We start from the raw sequence: 17,714 nt of genomic DNA, 5'->3' as shown, positions 1-17,714 counted from the left end.
TACCCAGTATTGCACTCAAAACTGTCACTTTATATAGATTGACAGCTGTACGTTAAGCAGACATGTAAAACAATTCTGCTATAAATTCCTCTAAGGAGAAATTTGCAGTAGTTTCCCGCAGAGGAATTCATTATGGGCTAAATTCGAGCTTCAGTGTGGCTGTAATTGCATTTATTGTATTTTTAAAATGGGTAAGGTGGCTCTGTGGAACTGCTGGAATTTTTCAAGGCAGAGAGAAGCTTCAACATACAATATAATTGTGATTTGTTCAAGGAGGCAGCCAACTACACTATACTTGTTCATTTTTCTTGCGTGTCTGCTTTTTTGCTTAGTGCCACAATCTGTGACAGATACATAATTCAGAATTCAAAAGTATTAGATAATTTATACCCTATTTTTTTTTCAGGAAAATAACCCCTTGTTCAAGAATAGGAATAGGAATTGTTGCAGTTCTGATTTGTATCTGAACTGGTTTGTGTTCTGCCCCGCTATGGATCCCAAAGAATGTAGCACACACAAACTCCGAACAAAACTCAGTTTACTTCAAAACGCAGTCTTTTGCAAATGCAGGTTGTTAATAAAACGTTCTTAACAACCTGCCCGAAATTCCACAGATAAGATAGAGTCTTACAAGAGTTGGCAGATAGCCCAGAAGCAAAGTTTGCAGAGAAAATCCAAACTCAATGATTAGCGAACGAACAAACGAACGTTGTTTCCTGCAGCTTTTTACAAGCTGTGTGCAAACTTAAATAGGCTAAGGGAGTGGCCAATTAGCCCCAAGCCTTACTCTCGAGGAGACCTCCTCCTGAGTAACCACTCCTGCCTTTTGGCAGCTCTGCGTGCTTGTGCATTGAGAAGAGGCTCCTGCACTTCATCCTCTTCTCTTAAAGGAGCCTCTGGAGGTTCTGAAGGCCCTGGCTGAATCCCTACCTCTGGCACCACATCTTCTTCAGCCTCCTCACTGTCCGACTTGAGCGCCAGCTGCACAGGCTGCTGGCACGACACCACACCAGCCTCCTTGTCGTTGGGATCAGCAACAATCCGTGCAGGCTGCTGGCGGGCCACAACAGTTTGATGACATCCTTTAGCAAAAAATAAATAAATTTTGGTTAGTTGACTTGATTTCAGACAAATGGTTTCATTGTTAACACGAAGTCAAGTTTGTCATGGAGTCTTTTCTCTTCAATTTAGGCAACATAGTCATTAACAATCAGCTGTTCAGGGTCTCAAGCTTCAACTTTTACCACAACCACAAAGAACCAAAGCTAGCTATTTTGCATGAATGCAAGACATCAAGTTTCCACATCTTTTGTTTAATCTTAGAAACATTAGAAAGTGTTGTCTATGGAGATTCTCAATTATCCAGGTCATGGTTTCCCAAAGATGCTTTTTTCAAAAGGCAACTGGACTTTCTTGGTAAGTATGGATCAGCAATGGAGTCTCTGGAGAGCGACTTTAGTATTCAGAATATAGATATGAATAGGTTTGGGCTGTTCCATGTTCCTTGTACCTTATAGATCAGCCACATTTTTCTTAGTTAACTTATGTTCAATTAAATTGCCCAATTGGTCTTCAAACTCCATGTTTGTACCCAGAATTGCAAGTGTTGTATCAGGTTCCATATATGTAAAATAGAAAAATCAAACCAAGTGCATCAGAAAAAAGACTACAGTTCTTTAAAAGACCAATTGGGCAATTTAATTGAACATAGAATTGAATTACACTCAAATACTTGGCCACCTAATTGTTGTGGCCCCGCCCTCTGAGCCTATCCCATCGGAGGAAGAAAGCTCCGAGCATGAGGAAGAGGAGTCAGCCAGGCCTCCCTCTCCAGGCCCCTCCCCTCTGGCACTGTCTCAGGTGCCGGCCGAGGGAGAGGAGATTAGCCGGGAGACAGGTGTCTCGGATGAGAGTGAAGGAGAGACATCATTCCTGGACGCACGCCTCCGAAGGTGTGATAAACGATTGCAGCAGCTCAGGAGGCGTGCTAGGGATTAGAACTGAGTCACTGGACCACACCCCAGAGACTATATAATAGAGGGTGGTGGCCAGTGATCCCTGTGACGAACAAAAATAAACCTTGGATAGTCACTAAAGCATCGTCCAAAACTGCTGAGAGAAATATTATTTCTGTTGGACTCTTGTACGCTGAGTATATTATCTTTCTGTTTCTGTGGAAATAAAAGCACTTGGCAGACGGTGTGTATATCGCTGCCAAGTTGGAGATAAAGACCTGGGTGTGTGCCAAGTGCTTCCTTAACCCTCGGCTGGCTGTGTTTGTGTGTGTGTGTGTGGACGGGGACAGATCACTAATGAGAAGGAAGGACTCACTGGAGAAGAACCTAATGCTGGGAAAGATTGAGGGCAAAAGAAGAACGGGATGACAGAGCATGATGTGGCTGGATGGAGTCACTGAAGCAGTAGGTATGAGCTTAAATGGACTCCAGAGGATGTTAGAGGACAGGAAGGCCTGGAGGAACATTGTCCATGGGGTTGTGATGGGTCGGACATGACTTCACAACTAGCAACAACAACAAAGAATTGAATTACAGGTAGTCCTCAAAGTGTAATCATTCATTTAGTGACTGAAGTTATAACAGCTTTAAAATAAATGATTTATGATAGTTTTTCATACTTATGACCATTGTAGCAACCCAATGATCACATTACCAATATTCAGATGCTTGGCCACTTGCCTGTATTTATGAAGATTGCAGTGTCCTAAGATGACATGACCTTTTGTGACCTTCTGATGAGCAAATGGGAATCAATGGAAAACCCAGATTCACTTAACAACTGCATTATTAACTTAACAACCGCAGTGAATATTTTTTCTTCAGTGTAACTTTTTCATTCTTTATTTCTGGCCATTAATGTATCCATTAAGAGCCGCGGTGGCACAGTGGTTAGAGTGCAGTACTGCAGGCTACTTCTGCTGATCACCGGCTGCCAGCAGTTTGACAGTTCAAATCTCACCAGGCTCAAGGTTGACTCAGCCTTCCATCCTTCCGAGGTTGGTAAAATGAGAACCCAGATTGCTGGGGGCAATAAACCGCTTAGAGGGGTCTGTAAAGCACTGTGAAGTGGTATATAAGTCTAAGTGCTATTGTGAAAGCAAAAATCAAATGAAAAAGTAGAACGGCAGGAGTGGAGGATGCCTGGCTTTATAATATTAGTTGGGATAATAGTGAGAGAGGGACAAATTCAGTTTTTGGCTGCATTACTAGAGGTATCATTTTGAATTTATGGTAAGTAATCATTTCTCTTTATTCTGCTTTGGTCAGACCAGGGGTGGGTTCTAATTTTTTTTACTACCGGTTCTGTGGGTGTGACTTATTTTGTGGGTGTGGCTTGGATGTCATGTGACTAGGTGGGCGTGGCTAACTGGTCAGAGTCATTTCTGGAATGTCCTCACACTTACGACCAGTCCTCGCACTTACGACCCGACTCATTTGTTTTCTTTTAACACTGATCAGCTGTAGGATGGCCCTTTGAAGCCCAGCGGCAAGAGTTTAAACAGTTTTTTTCCCTCTAGTCATCAGCTGGGACTCAGGAGGCAGCAATAGATTGTGGGTGGGACCAAATAAAAGGTAAGAATAATGTGGGGGGGTGGGAGGGCGGTGGGGGGGAGAACCAGTTCGGTGACATCATAGCATCACCGCTACCGGCTCGGCTGAACCGGACCGAACCGGGAGGAACCCACCACTGGGTCAGACTCCATGTAACCAACAATACTATTTCCATTTCTGAGTATCACATTTTAAAAAGTGTTCAGAGAAAGTGGAACAAAACAGAGAAGAGCAGAAAGGGTGATCAGGGGATTATAAAAAAAGAGAGTGGATATGTTCAAACTTGAGGGAAAAAATGGAGGGCAGGAAGTGATAACATGCTTCAGTGCTTAAGGGATTTCACACAGAAGTAGGTCAAGACCTAAACTCTCTTGTTCTGGAGTGCAAATAATGAATTTAAATTAAAGAATTCCAAATTAAGGTGAGAAAAAAACAATAACAACAGCGGTGCCAGTTTCACAGAGATCTGTTAAGCTCCCTTTCAGTTGGATATGTTCACGCAGAAACTAGAGAGCCATATTCCTAGAATGCTTCAGTTTAGATCTCTGCACTGGATCCCTTCAACTCTAGGATACTAGTTATGTTTCAAACACTTGTAATTATAATTAGGACTACAAGAAACATCTTGATAGCTCAATGGCTCTATTCCTTTCCCCACCCCACCCTTCTTCCAAAATCAGCAGCTATGTTATACTTCTCTAACATCAGCTAGTAAATTCTTTTGGCTCAATAATTCCCATTTTCTTCTGTGTTTATTTTTTATATATTGTTGTCATCTCTCTTTTGGTAATTTCAGAGCCAAGCTGTGAATATTTAACACTCTTTAATCACTCCTTATAAATCAGTCATGCCAGGCTGCCTAACTGTTTCTGTCGTATGTTGCTGATCTTGTTCCAGTTTGTGGCTACACTTCAAGCGTTGCCCAGAACTGCTACCAAAGGGTATACAATTCAGTTAGAGCAAATTTGCATAAACTTTGTTCATAATATGGCATTGCAGGGTCCTAGGAAACATCTTATAACATTATGGATGCAGCTTTTAAAGAAAGGGGTTGTATTAGCCTACCTTGAGCCATTACTACTCAAAATGAGTAAAGAGCCTTGATGGTACAGTGGTTTAATGCACCCTGTTATTAATACAGCTGCCTGCAATTTCTGCTGGTTCGAATCTCACCAGGCTCAAGGTTGACGCAGCCTTCCATCCTTTCTAAGGTAGGTGAAATGAGGACCCAGTTTGTGGGGGCAATAAACTGACTTTGTATAAAATATACAAAAGTATGAAGGCTATTGCTTAACGCATTGTAAGCCGCCCTGAGTCTCCGGAGAAGGGCGGCATATAAATCAAATTAATATATATATATATTGTGAATTGTTCTATTTGTGCTAAAGAAGTTGCAAGCTTTTGTGATTCCACCCCAACTGCAACAGCCCTGGAAAAGAAAAAGACTATCAAAACAAGTCGAGCCATTTGTTAATTATCCTGACTTGTCCCCAATTGGTCATGCCATGCAGCCATTTCTAATTGTGGCATTAGTTGCATAGTATAGTAACAGATTGGATAGCGGAGAGCCAGTTGAGTTTAGTGGTTGGAAAAGTGTGAGTTCTAGTTCCCACTTTAGCCATGAAAACCAGCTGGTGACTTTGGCCCAGTTATAGTCTCTTAGTCCATGATTCCAGGCTTGGACAACAAATCGCTATGTCAATTTCCATTTCTGTCAGAACCAAAGGGTTGATCTGAAAAACCAGACAGCAGCAGGAGGAGGAGGAGGAGGAGAAAGAGGAGTTAGAGGAGGAGGAGGATTGTCATAATCTGCATGGCTGAGGAAAGAAGAAAGCAACAATATCAACAGAGGTGAGTTTGTGTTAGACAGGGTCATTGGACAAATATATCCTCCCTTTGAATCTAGCACAAGGAAGTGTTTATTCCCTTCTTATTTTTCTAGGATATAAAAGGCTAAATTATCCCACAAGCATCCCTTTTATTGTCCTTCTGCCCCACTAAAATTGAGTTAATACTAAACTAAAAAACAGAGGATATTTTTCAGTGCCTTTAACCATTTTCAGTGGCTTTGACTGGCTATAAACTAAGGGCATATACCAGTCCAGTATCTGATAATTTTTTTAAATATAAATGTTGCTATGCTTCAATGGTTAGTTGGCCTAGAGACATTGGCCTTTGAACATAGATCTTTTTAACATTCATATTTCATTGTGCTTTACTAATCTAGGTGAAATGTTAGCATATATTGTTAGCTCAGGTATGATATACCAAACGCCAGGGATGTCACACTCACGTCGTCACGGTGGTGTCTTGTGACGTATTGGGACTTTTCCCCCTTCACTAAAATGGGCATGGGCATAGCCAGCGTGTGATGCATCCAGCCCGCAGGCTAGGAGTTTGACAGCCCTGCCATATGCTAAATCAAGTACTTTTAACGTAAGTTTACTAATCAAAGAAAATTATCACCCTGCTTCCTCTTCTCTACATCATGTAATTTTTTTGATGACAGATTCTGTATGGATGCTCACATCCACAGCTGGCTTGTTGATCCATATACAAAGTCATGTTTCCCTCTCTAGAAGTAGGTACATTTATTGATATCCCACCTTTTCTTCAAGAACTCAAGACAGTGGACATAATACTGTCTCCCCTTTTCCCCTGAAATAGGAACTTTGTGACTCAGGCTAACTCAATGTTTCTCAACTCAGCAACTTTAAGATGCCTGGGTTCAGCTTCCAGAATTCCACTGACTGGGAAATTCTGGAAGTTGAAGTCCAAAGTTGCTGAGGTTGAGAAATACTGGGCTAGACTAGTCCAAAGTGATTTTCTACACTTTTATGATACTTGTTAGCATTTTGTTGTCTTGACTGAACAATGTTTTCCTTTTATTTTGAGCATGTCTTGAACCTTTCATTTCTCCATTTTTGGAACCTCCACTTATCCTCTTTCCCATTAACCTCTCTGTGTGTGCATTTGTGTATGCCTTTGAGTCATTTTTAACTCCTAGAAATTAGCTGGAGTAGTCCCTCCAGTTTTCTTGGAGAGATTTCAAAAATGGGTTGCCATTGCCTTCTTCCTAGGGCTGAAAGAGAGTGGCCAACTGACTTTGTATCTAAGGTGGAACTAGAACTCACAATCTCCTGGTTTCTAGCCCAGTTCCTTAACCACTGCACCAGAGTGACTCTCCACCTACCATGGGAATCCCTACTAATCTTTGTTATCCGTGTATTTGTTTTGGCATTCTCAAACTGTAAAACGGACTACTGTAACATACTACTCTCTACATGGGGCTCCCCTTGAGGTGCACCCAGAGGCTCCAACTGGTCCAGAATGCAGCCACATGGGTGATTATGGGAGCCACAGGGTGCTCCCACATAATACCTCTCCTGCGCGAGCTGCACTGGCTCCCAGGGGTCTTCCGGGTGCGCTTCAAGGTGTTGGTTCTCACCTTTAAAGTGCTCCATGGCATAGGGCCGGGATACCTGCGAGACCGCCTGCTGCTACCGATAACCTCCCACCGGCCAGTACGCTCGCACAGAGAGGGCCTCCTCAGGGTGCCGTCGGCCAAGCAATGTCGGCTGGCAGCCCCCAGGGGGAGAGCCTTCTCTGTGGGGGCACCCAACCTGTGGAATGAGCTACCTCCTGGAATACGACAGATCCCGGACCTCCACACTTTCTGAAAGGCCCTGAAGACTTATTTATTCCAACAAGCTGGCCTAGCTTAAAACAGTTTTAATGGGGTTCTTAAATTTTCGATTTTATTGATTCTGGGTTTTAAATTGGGAACTTTTTGCTTTTGGAGATCTGGGATTTTAAATTGGAAATGCCGATGATTTAATTTATTTTAGTTTTTTCTTAACTTTTGTACTATATGTGTTTTAAGTTTGGCTGTCCACCGCCCTGAGTCCCCCGGGGGAGTAGGGTGGTATATAAGTTGAATTAATAAATAATAAATAAATTAAGATACATATTCTATGACACTCAGTTTTATTGTACCTTAAAATCAGTTTGATTTTAGAAAGAATATTCTATGTCTTCTTCTTATTGGGGCTGGTGATTGTAGACACCATCAATCATATGCTTTTTTTCAATTCTTACAATTGTTTTATCAAAAAATTTTTGTGTTATTATTTCTTCCACTCATTTTATTCATTCTTCCAAATATTTTAAGCTATATGCTTAAATATGCTTAAAACAAGCAAAATTGCTACAATATTGTCATAATAGTTTTACTAAATTCATCAGCACGTATGGATAGGTTTATCATATGCACACTCCCTTTTTCTTGGTTCTTCATTTTGAAGAAATCACATTATCAAAATGCTGTTTTTCAATCATGGCAGTCAATCTATTAAGTTTTATTTATACCTATTAATCTGATGAATGAGAATCTTCATTAAGAGCCTGGTGGCGCAGCAGACTAATAGCCTGTTATTATCATTCAGCTGCCTGCAATTACTGCTAGTTCGAATCTTGCCAGGCTCAAGGTTGACTCAGCCTTCCATCCTTTCTAAGGTAGGTAAAATGAGGACCCAGTTTGTGGGGGCAATAAGCTGACTTTGTATAAATATACAAGAGTATGAAGGCTATTGCTTAACGCATTGTAAGCCACCCTGAGTCTCCGGAGAAGGGCAGCATATAAATCAAATTAAAAAAAAAAAAAGGAGTAGAGAATTTTTAAAAAAAAATCCCAGATGGAGTCAGGTATTATTGAAGTTACTTGAGAAGAGTACCCAATATGTCTCTATACTGTCTAGATGTAATGGCAGTTTAAGGACTGAATTTATTTTATACATTATATATGTAGTCATTATATTGATCTTTCTGAGAAATTTATTTATTTTTTGTTATATTTAATTTATAATTATCATGATATTTAGGTTTTCTTTTTTCACCATATAATTGCTATCTTTGGGGGATATTGTTTTTTTTTTTTATTTAACTTTAACACATTAAAAATGTTCCTGAGTTAAGTCATTTAAAAGGCCACATAAGAGTAGCACTACTTTTTACAAGAAATATTGACGTTCATAAAAATTAATGCAGATATATCGATTTATATCAGTAGATATTATTTTTATTTTTCTTCCAAAACCAAATTGATGGTTTTCCAACTATTCACAGGAAACCATCTCTATCCCAAATAATGTGAATAAAGCAAATGAACAAAAATCCTTTAACACCTAATTAGTATTCTTTATAGTAAACATTTGCTTAGAAATGCAAAACAAATTTTATAAAGGCAATAACATTTCAATAAAAAAAGAATTCCTTAAGCATCATGGCAATAACCACATAGAAACGGTATTAATTCCTTCCCTTGCCCTCTAAACAGAATCATGATGTTATAAGAGGTTCATTTCTTTGGGGTTTTATTACTACAATGTTTTGTTGTACATATTTTTAAGGCAATGACATTCTTAATGTGCTAAAATGGCACCGCTGAAGATAATATTTTATAAAGCATTCTTAAGTGAATTGTATTGAATTCCTATACTGGATATAGTTATAAATTATATCCTGTGGCATCTATACCTATGGATTAAAACAAACATTATAACTGGGAACTGATCATCAATGAACCATGTGGCATGTTTAGGTATTTGTAGAGTTATGAATTCTAGTTCCATCATTGATGGTTAGTTGAAAGAATAACAGAGTTGGAAGGGACCTTGGAGGTCTTCTAGTCCAACCCCTGCCTAGGCAGGAAACCCTACATCACTTCAGACAAATGGTTATCCAACATCTTCTTAAAAACTTCCAGTGTTGGAGCATTCACAACTTCTGCAGGCAAATTGTTCCACTTATTAATTGTTCTAACAGTCAGGAAATTTCTCCTTAGTTCTAAGTTGCTTCTCACCTTGATTAGTTTTCACCCATTGCTTCTTGTCCTGCCCTCAGGTGCTTTGGAGAAGAATGTGAAGTAAAAGGATGAGGGCCAATCACATCCAGAGCCAGCACCAACTAGACAACAAGTTTTAATCTGAACTTTAGGAAGAAGAATATTGTGATGTATTTTAGATTAGATAGCCGTTTGTCTGAAATGGTGTAGGATTTCCTGCTTGCGCAGGTGGTTGGACTAGAAGACCTCCACAGTCCCTTCCAATCTGTTATTCTGTGATACTGTTTGAGAGGTGAGGCAGGATGATCTCTTTCTTTTCTGTATGAAATTGTAGGACATCAATTTCCTGGGAAACAGAAATGTTTTGGAGAACGATGCATAAGTCATGTGCATGTGTAAGAAATGCCACTAACTCACCTTTGTTCTTAATTCTGACTCAGCGCTTGAAAACATAGGTAATAGTACTAGGAATACTACCTAAAAAGATAAATAGATAAATAGATAAATAGATGGTTGGATGGCTAGCTAGCTAGCTAGCTAGCTAGCTAGCTAGCTAGATAGACAGACAGACAGACAGACAGACAGACAGACAGACAGACATGATAGATGATAGAGAGATAGAGAGATATAGATAGATGATAGAGAGATAGAGAGATATAGATAGATAGATATAGATAGATAGATGATAGAGAGATAGATAGGGATAGATAGATAGATAGATAGACAGACATGATAGATGGATAGAGAGATATAGAGAGATAGAGAGATAGAGAGAGATAGAGATAGATGATAGAGAGATAGATAAATAGATAGATAATGATAGATAGATAGATATAGATAGATAGATGATAGATAGAGAGATATAGATAGATAGATAGATAGATAGATAGATAGATAGATAGATAGATAGATAGATAGATAGATAGATGTTATTCTAAGTGCATTCTAAGTGCGGTATTCTACATATACGAATGTTTATGGATGGATGGGTGGATGGATGGATGGATGGATGGATGGATGGATAGAGAGATAGATGATAGATAAATGGATGGATGGATATATAGATAGATAGAGATAGATGATAGATAAATGGATGGATGGATGGATGGATGGATGGATGGATGGATGGATGGATAGATAGATAGATAGATAGATGATAGATAGATAGATAGATGATAGATAGATAGATAGATAGATAGATAGATAGATAGATATTTTTCCTCTTACTAAATTTTAGAACTAGAAAATCATTAGTGATTTTCTAACTGGGAGAGACCAAAGAAAGGACTTTTCCAACACTGCATAAGGAATCTGTGTAATTCATTAGCATGAACAATACACTAATTTGGCTGGCTTTAAAGGAGGAGTGGGTAAACTCATATAGGACAAATCTGTCAAAGGCCATGAATCTTGTGATTCTCTGTTACCACAAAATTGGCAGCCACATACCTCCAAATACCGATTGTGAAGCAAGAACCATGAAAGAAAGGAACATCTTCACGCTGTGATAGCAAGCACCCAAGAAGCAGTAGTTTTGATTCTCTAAGAAACAAACAAACAAAAAAATGCTGAACTGAGATGAGGCCCGGGCTATGCTTATGTTCTTAAGAGCCATAGAAATGATCATCTGTCTTCTCTGAAATGGGTTTCTTTAATGTGAGTCCTTATTTGTATATGTTAGTCTTGCATCACAAAGCTGTCATAGCTATGGTTACCAAGTCAGAGTGATTGTAGGTTAAAATGACAATGAAAACTGGGTCAGATGTTCCATCTGTTGGAATTCAGCTGTCCTCCCAATGGACTTTCCTTAATCAAAATGTTATTGCTGTTCATTCTAAAATATTTATTTATTTATTTATTTATTTATTTATTTATTTATTTATTTATTTATTTATTTATTAAAATTTATATGCCGCCCTTCTCCCGAAGGACTCGGGGCGGCTCACAACCATCACGTAGAGTAAACAATAACAATAAATAAAGTTAAAAAAAAATACAATTAAAATCCCACCATTAATTAAAAACTCCCAACAGATCAGACAATTTGTTTAAAAAGCCATGTCTTCAGGTCTTTGCGGAAAGAACAGAGGTCAGGGGCTGTCCGGAGCCTAGTGGGTAACTCGTTCCAGAGGGTCAGTGCGGCCACAGAGAACGCCCTTATCCTGGGTGGCGTCGGCCAACATAGTCTGTCAGACAGCACCCGGAGGAGGGCAGTCCTATGTGAGTGCACTGGGCGGTGGGAGGCCTGTAGGAGGTGCTCACCACATGTTTTCTGAATAGTTTTTATCCCAGAGCTCAATTGCACTCAACAATGAACTAAAGGGCCACCATCAGTGAGCTGTTGGACAGCATTACTTGGTCTGTTGTGTGGCTGTTTGGGTGGTTTAGGGGTGGGGAATTGTGGTGGGTGGGAGTGTGTTTCGGGATTGTTATGTGTGTTGGACCTGGTCTTTGGATGTTAAATGAATTTCGTTGTATGGGTATAGTGTATACACATATAATGACAATCAAGTTATTATTATTATTATCAGTTTGGAGCAGTGAACCTAAAGTGAAGCTTTAGTTTAGTGTATCTATAATCCTTGAATTTTTTCCTCTTTTTTTTTTTAATATTACAGATGTAAAACATTTAAAGGGTTAATTTAGATTTCATTGAGTGCAAACTCAGACTCAAGAAAGGAATCCAAATTAAAGACTCAGACTGTTGCTCACACATTCAGTTCAACCCTTCAAGGTAGACAAGATCATGAAACAAAAGCCATGCAGGCTAATACTACATTTATTATAATAACACAATCTTGCAAGCTCCTCCTTTTATTTCAGGAGAACTCAGGAAGGTCTTGCTTGAGATATTTTCTAAGGTTACAGTTCTGGCCCAGACTTATGTTTCTTTTATCTGGCTGTCCCAAAGGTGTTTTTTCAAGAGGCAATTGGGACTTTCTGGTTTTTCTTTGAAGAAGTTTCACTTCTCATCCAAGAAATTTCTTCAGCTCTGACCTTTTATCTGGCCATTTTCTTAGCAGCCAGTCTATTCCTCGGGGCCACTCCTTCGGTCCATTGCTCATGGGCAGCAAAAAGGCTCCTGTACACAACAGGCAGCAAGCGTGCGGGGACCAGTGATATCTGACAGCTGCAGCCCACTGGTCCTTTAGTTTGTGTTCTCTGAGGTTGTGCAGCCCACGCAGTGCAGGTGAATTGATTCCCTGTCCAAGCAGCTTATGGAGGCAGAGGCGCTGTGTGAAGATGATCCTCCTACGGCCGGCCGCCTGCTCTGGTCCACCAACTCTCAGCTTTCCTGCGGCCCATGCGGCGCATCCAGATTGCCTGCCTCCCCCCTGCATCTCTACCTCAATAAGCTGCTTGGACAGAGAATCAACTCACCTGCACTGCGTGGGCTGCACAACCCCAGAGTGTGCCGACCAAAGGACCAGCGGGCTGCAGCTGCCAGGTACCATTGGTCCCTGCACGCTTGCTGCCTGTTGTGTACACGCCCGGGGGTTGGGGCACCCAGCCCAGCTGATCATCCTGAAATCGTGTTTCCCTGAAAATAAGCCCTAGTGCTTATTTTGGAACCCCTCAAAATATAAGACCCAGTCTTATTTTCAGGAAAACATGGTACTATATGGCTAAGTGCCCTCTGTACCTCTTTATAATTCTAGAAAAAGGCACTTCAAGTTAATGGAGTTGCAAGCAAGTGCTATCCTTGTGTCCTTGAAAACGCTTACATCTCTTTTTTTGCCTAAGCACTCTATAGCCCTAAAACTACCTTTAGAAGAATGATAACTACTCATCCCAACTTTATTACATTTTTTTCCCCCTATTTCTCATTAATTGCTTCTGCGTCTCTGGAAAATATGAAAAGTAAATCTCAGTCCATTTCTCCCTTGTTTCTAGATTGCCTTGAATCAACAGGGTGTGAGAGAGTCTGCTAGCAGCCATTTGGTGCACAAGTTTAGTGTTCCTTGTAATTGCTGAATTGATATGGGAGTTTCATTGCCAGAATATAAACCTAATCAAGAAACGTCAGCTATTTTTTTCCCCCCCGTAATGCTGATTTATGCAGCCATCTGGTTGGGAGGAAAAGCTCCATTTTCTAAAACTTGCCAGAATAGTCAAAGAAAAGAACTAAAACCAAAGCATTGAACAATAACAACCGCAAGAAGAAACAAGAAGTATTCCGAAGCAGAATTATTGCATCAAACATGTGAAATGCAAAAAGTTTAGGTTGAGGATTTTTTTCTAAAGACTAATAGCAAAATATGTCTGTCAAATATGTATAAGACAGTGATGGCTAACCTTTTTGCCATCGCGTGCCAAGAGCGGGGGTGGGGGCAGGAGGGAGGAGGGGGGCATTGCATGCACATATGCCCACACCCCTAATGCTTGTGCACGTAACCCCTCCGCTCCTCCCCTCCACTCCTGGCATGCGATGGCACGCGATGGCATGGTGGGCCCAGTAGGCCCAATTTTCTCTCTCCCCAGGCTCCAGAGCCTTTCTAGGAGCTTGGGGAGGGCAAAAACGGCCTCCCCCCCTGGAGGCCCTCCGGAGGCCAGAAACGGTCCATTTGCTGACTTCCAGTGGGCCCAGAAGGCCCAAATATGAGCTCGCGTGCCCACCGAAATGGCTAGGCGTGCCATCTGTGCCATGCGTGCCATAGGTTCTCTATCATGGGTATAAGAGAAGACATCAGATATTAAGCTCACTACGGCTAGTGTGTCATCAGAATAAATAGTTCTTTCAGATATAAGTGAGAAGCAAAGATACTTATGGGGCATAGAAGTATCCTCATATCATCCATTCTAACCCCAAATGAGGTTAGAATGGATGATATGAGGCAAACATGCAGTTCCCTTCGTATTTCACCATAAAATAGGGTGTCATGGAACATTATTTAAGAAATAATTAGCAGGGTTCAATGTAATCTCCACAAGACAATGATTTTCTTCTTACAAAGCCTTAGGTTTCCAAGATTGAATTCATTTTAGGAAAAAATAGAAGGAATTATATGAAAAAGTCACTGCAATGAAGAGCCAATCAGTCATTTTCACCTACAAATTTCCTTTCAAACCAATATTGATTTGGTAATATGTGTTTATAGACATCATTTATAGTTTCATGTGGAAGCAGAATTTCATCTAAACTCCAGGAGTTCAGATGCTCCCCCCAGAAATTGGGAGCATCCCTCCCCGATTTACAAATGTTCAATTTTTAATGAGATTGAAGGGGGAGGAAAGTATTAAACACATGACTGGAGAGTAATCTTGTTAATTTAATTTAACTTTAATTAAATGCAAATTAACTGAATTCAAGTTACTATCACTTGCTTTCTGATTGGATAAATTTTAGAAAGCAGATTTTCATTTGGCTTTCTTATGGCAAGAACCCACAGAACATTATCATTTTTTCCCAATGTATAGAGTGAAATGAGATAAACAAACAAACATTAATGCATTCAAATCTGAATACATTAATCAGTCAACTTCAGTTTCTCTCCCATTATTTGTTTGAATGCGTGGCACATAAAATCTAGGTCAAAATCTTTGTACATAATTCATTGTTTAGGACACATCATTAGGGTGGCCACATTTTTTTTTAATTTCAGACTCTTGATCATTAGTATTTTTATGGCAAGTGTGAGGCACTGTGGCTTAGTAGTTAAACACACTGGAGATGGTCTCTACTGCAACAGTTCGAGTCCTAGCACTGCCTGACGGAGTGAGCTCCTGTCATGTGCCTCAGCTTCTGCCCACCTAGTGGTACAAAACCATCCTACATGAGAGTAAATTAATAGGTACCACTCTGGTGGGAAATGTGACAGTGTTTGTGCTGACAGTCAGACATCTGCCGGTGCTGGACCTGCCCCGGTGCAATGTCCAATTGCAAGGCGACATTGGTGATAACAGAATAACAGATGATGCCACAGGACACTGCTTGTCTTTTTGGTACAGAGCTAGTTCACCCTCTCTGGTACACCCTGAGGAGCGCATGAACACGAACTAAGGTCTAGCATTCTTCAGCAGCCAAATAACTACTATGTACTAACACTGTAATCTGGCTAATTGTAACGACACCATATGTTAAATAAATGTATGGCAAGCAGAACTAATCCTTCTATCCCCCACATCAGCCAGCCAGAACTGATGAAGCTTCTTGGATGAGAAGCGAAGCATCTTCTTCTTCTTCTTCCTCAAGGCAAAAAAACAAACAGACAAAAACCCAGAAAAAAAAACCATAGTCCAGTTGCCTTTTGAAAAAGCACCTTTGAGATATGGCAAGCAGGTAAACATGATTTCCTTCGTGGTAGGTGACAATTTTCTTCATTCATTTTTGCAAGAAATTACCAACTCCAATCACATTTCTTCATCCTGTAATGATGAGAAGAAATTGAGATGGAAACAAGTGAACCAAACAATGGAGGCAAAGGTAAAATTTATAAATCTTTTCTTCTACACTTACCATTGAAGGTTTTTTAAGTTCTCTCTCTTTAACTGATATAGAATTCTCTTCTGGGTTAAAGTGCTTTAGAAACAGAAGCTGTTCCACATCTTCAGAAAATTATAGTACAAAGGGAAGCTAGCACTGAATTAGAAGCTACAAGTAGCATTTAGATTTTCAGTACTTCAAGCCTTTTGTTGGCTAACATGCAATATCCGTTAACAGCTCTTAATGTTTTTAGCAAAATGGGAGGAAATATGTGAAATGTTATGGCAGATAGGCTTTTAATGGGGAAAAAAAGAGAAACTGGTGCAAGGTTAAATTTTGATTTTTCATTTAGAAGGGTGTAAAAGTATATTTTATTTTAGTATGAGATTACATTTCCAGTCAAATAGTAGGAGTTATATGGTCAAATACACTTCTCCTTTTTTCCCCCAACCCTGATGTTTAACAGGGAAACAGAACATAGAAATAACAGAGACATCTCTCTATCTCTCTCCCTGTATTGATCTCATCTAAATCTAGACTTGGAAGAAATACAATCTTTCACTCTGCATGCATTATAAAGCAGGGGTCTCCAACCTTTTGGACCTCAGGGACCACCAAATCCATAATTTTAAATCCCGCAAACCACTGGTGGGGGCGGGGAGGCTCAGCTGCCTTTCAGGCCTACCTGTCTGCTTCTGCGAGGCCTCCGGGTGGGAGGCCCGAGAGAAAGCGCCTGGTCCAGGCACACAGCCTGGAAACCTCTTTTGTGTTCCTTCTCTCAAGAAGCTTGGTCAATCTGAATGAAGGAAAACGAAGACGGGCAGACTGATGGTGGCTTGCTGACATTGGTGGAAAAGTCAGTTCAATATTCCAGAGCTGTAGTAGTCACAGGACTGGTCCTTTGGTCATCCTGGAACAGCTGCTCCACCTCAGTGCACCGGCCTGCTTCGAGAGACAAGAGTTTGCAGGGGGCTGATCTAGCATCCGCAATGGACAGCAAAGTTAGGGTTGACCCCAGGCGCTTCTCTCCTCTAACAGGCGGCCAAGCTAACTGCCTGAAAGACCCCATCCTGTCCCTGGGAATCAAAGCTCTGAAGCGTGAGCAGCACAGGAACTTCAGCCGGGCTCCTCAACAGAAATGCAAAGATTTCTCTACGGACCACCAAAATTTTCTCTCAGACCACTCAGTGGTCCGTGGACCACTGGTTGGTGACCACTGTTGTTCCCAAATTGGCATCACAAGAGTGTATGAATGGCAGGGCTGCGTACGTAACAACAAAAGCTTGAATGACCACGAGAGGGTAATAAATATACAGGTAGTTCTTGACTTAGGACTATGATTGAGCCCAAAATTACTGTTGCCAAGCAAGACAGTTGTTAAGTGAATTTTGCCCCATTTTACCATTTTGCCACCATTTTTAAATGAATTATCACAATTTTTAAGTTAGCAACACAATTGTTAAGCGAATCTGGCTTCCCCGTTGACTTTGCTTGTCAGAAGGTCCTAAAAGATGATTGTGTGTCCCTGGGATGGTGCAATCGTCATAAATACATGCCAGTTGTCAAACATCTGGATTTTGATGATGTAACCATTGGGGTGCTGCAGTGATTTTAAGTGTTAAAAAACAGTCATAAGTCACTTTTTTTTAGTGCTGTTGTAACTTTGAACGGTCATTAAATGAAGAATTGGAAGTGGAGGACTACCTGCAGTTAGAAATTCCTATTTTCAGCAATCAAATGATGGTCTGGACTTTTGTAGCCCAAATCTGATGCCCCTAATGAATGAGTCTTCATTATTTACTAAGGCTTCTTAATAACAGCTGCAGTTAGCAGGACCACCAATTGATTGGCTCCATTGATCGCCTTGCTAGAATCCAGT

The 17,714-nt window shown here is 40.5% G+C and overlaps 1 long non-coding RNA gene across 1 annotated transcript; it reads right to left on the bottom strand.

The window, feature by feature from the left end:
* Positions 1 to 982: 982 nt before the first annotated feature.
* On the bottom strand, positions 983 to 11,043 carry LOC148113288 (uncharacterized). The gene is made up of 3 exons (XR_015734378.1): positions 10,861 to 11,043; positions 9,829 to 9,888; positions 983 to 1,082 (listed from the first exon to the last, which is right to left on the bottom strand). It is a non-coding gene; the product is annotated as an uncharacterized LOC148113288 (long non-coding RNA).
* Positions 11,044 to 17,714: the final 6,671 nt, after the last annotated feature.

The sequence above is a fragment of the Pantherophis guttatus genome, chromosome 5, assembly GCF_059756535.1.
Source record: "Pantherophis guttatus breed Tessera chromosome 5, ASM5975653v1, whole genome shotgun sequence".
NCBI lineage: Eukaryota > Metazoa > Chordata > Lepidosauria > Squamata > Colubridae > Pantherophis > Pantherophis guttatus.
Note: the sequence above shows the minus strand (reverse complement) of the source record. Positions and strands in the feature narration are given on the sequence as shown.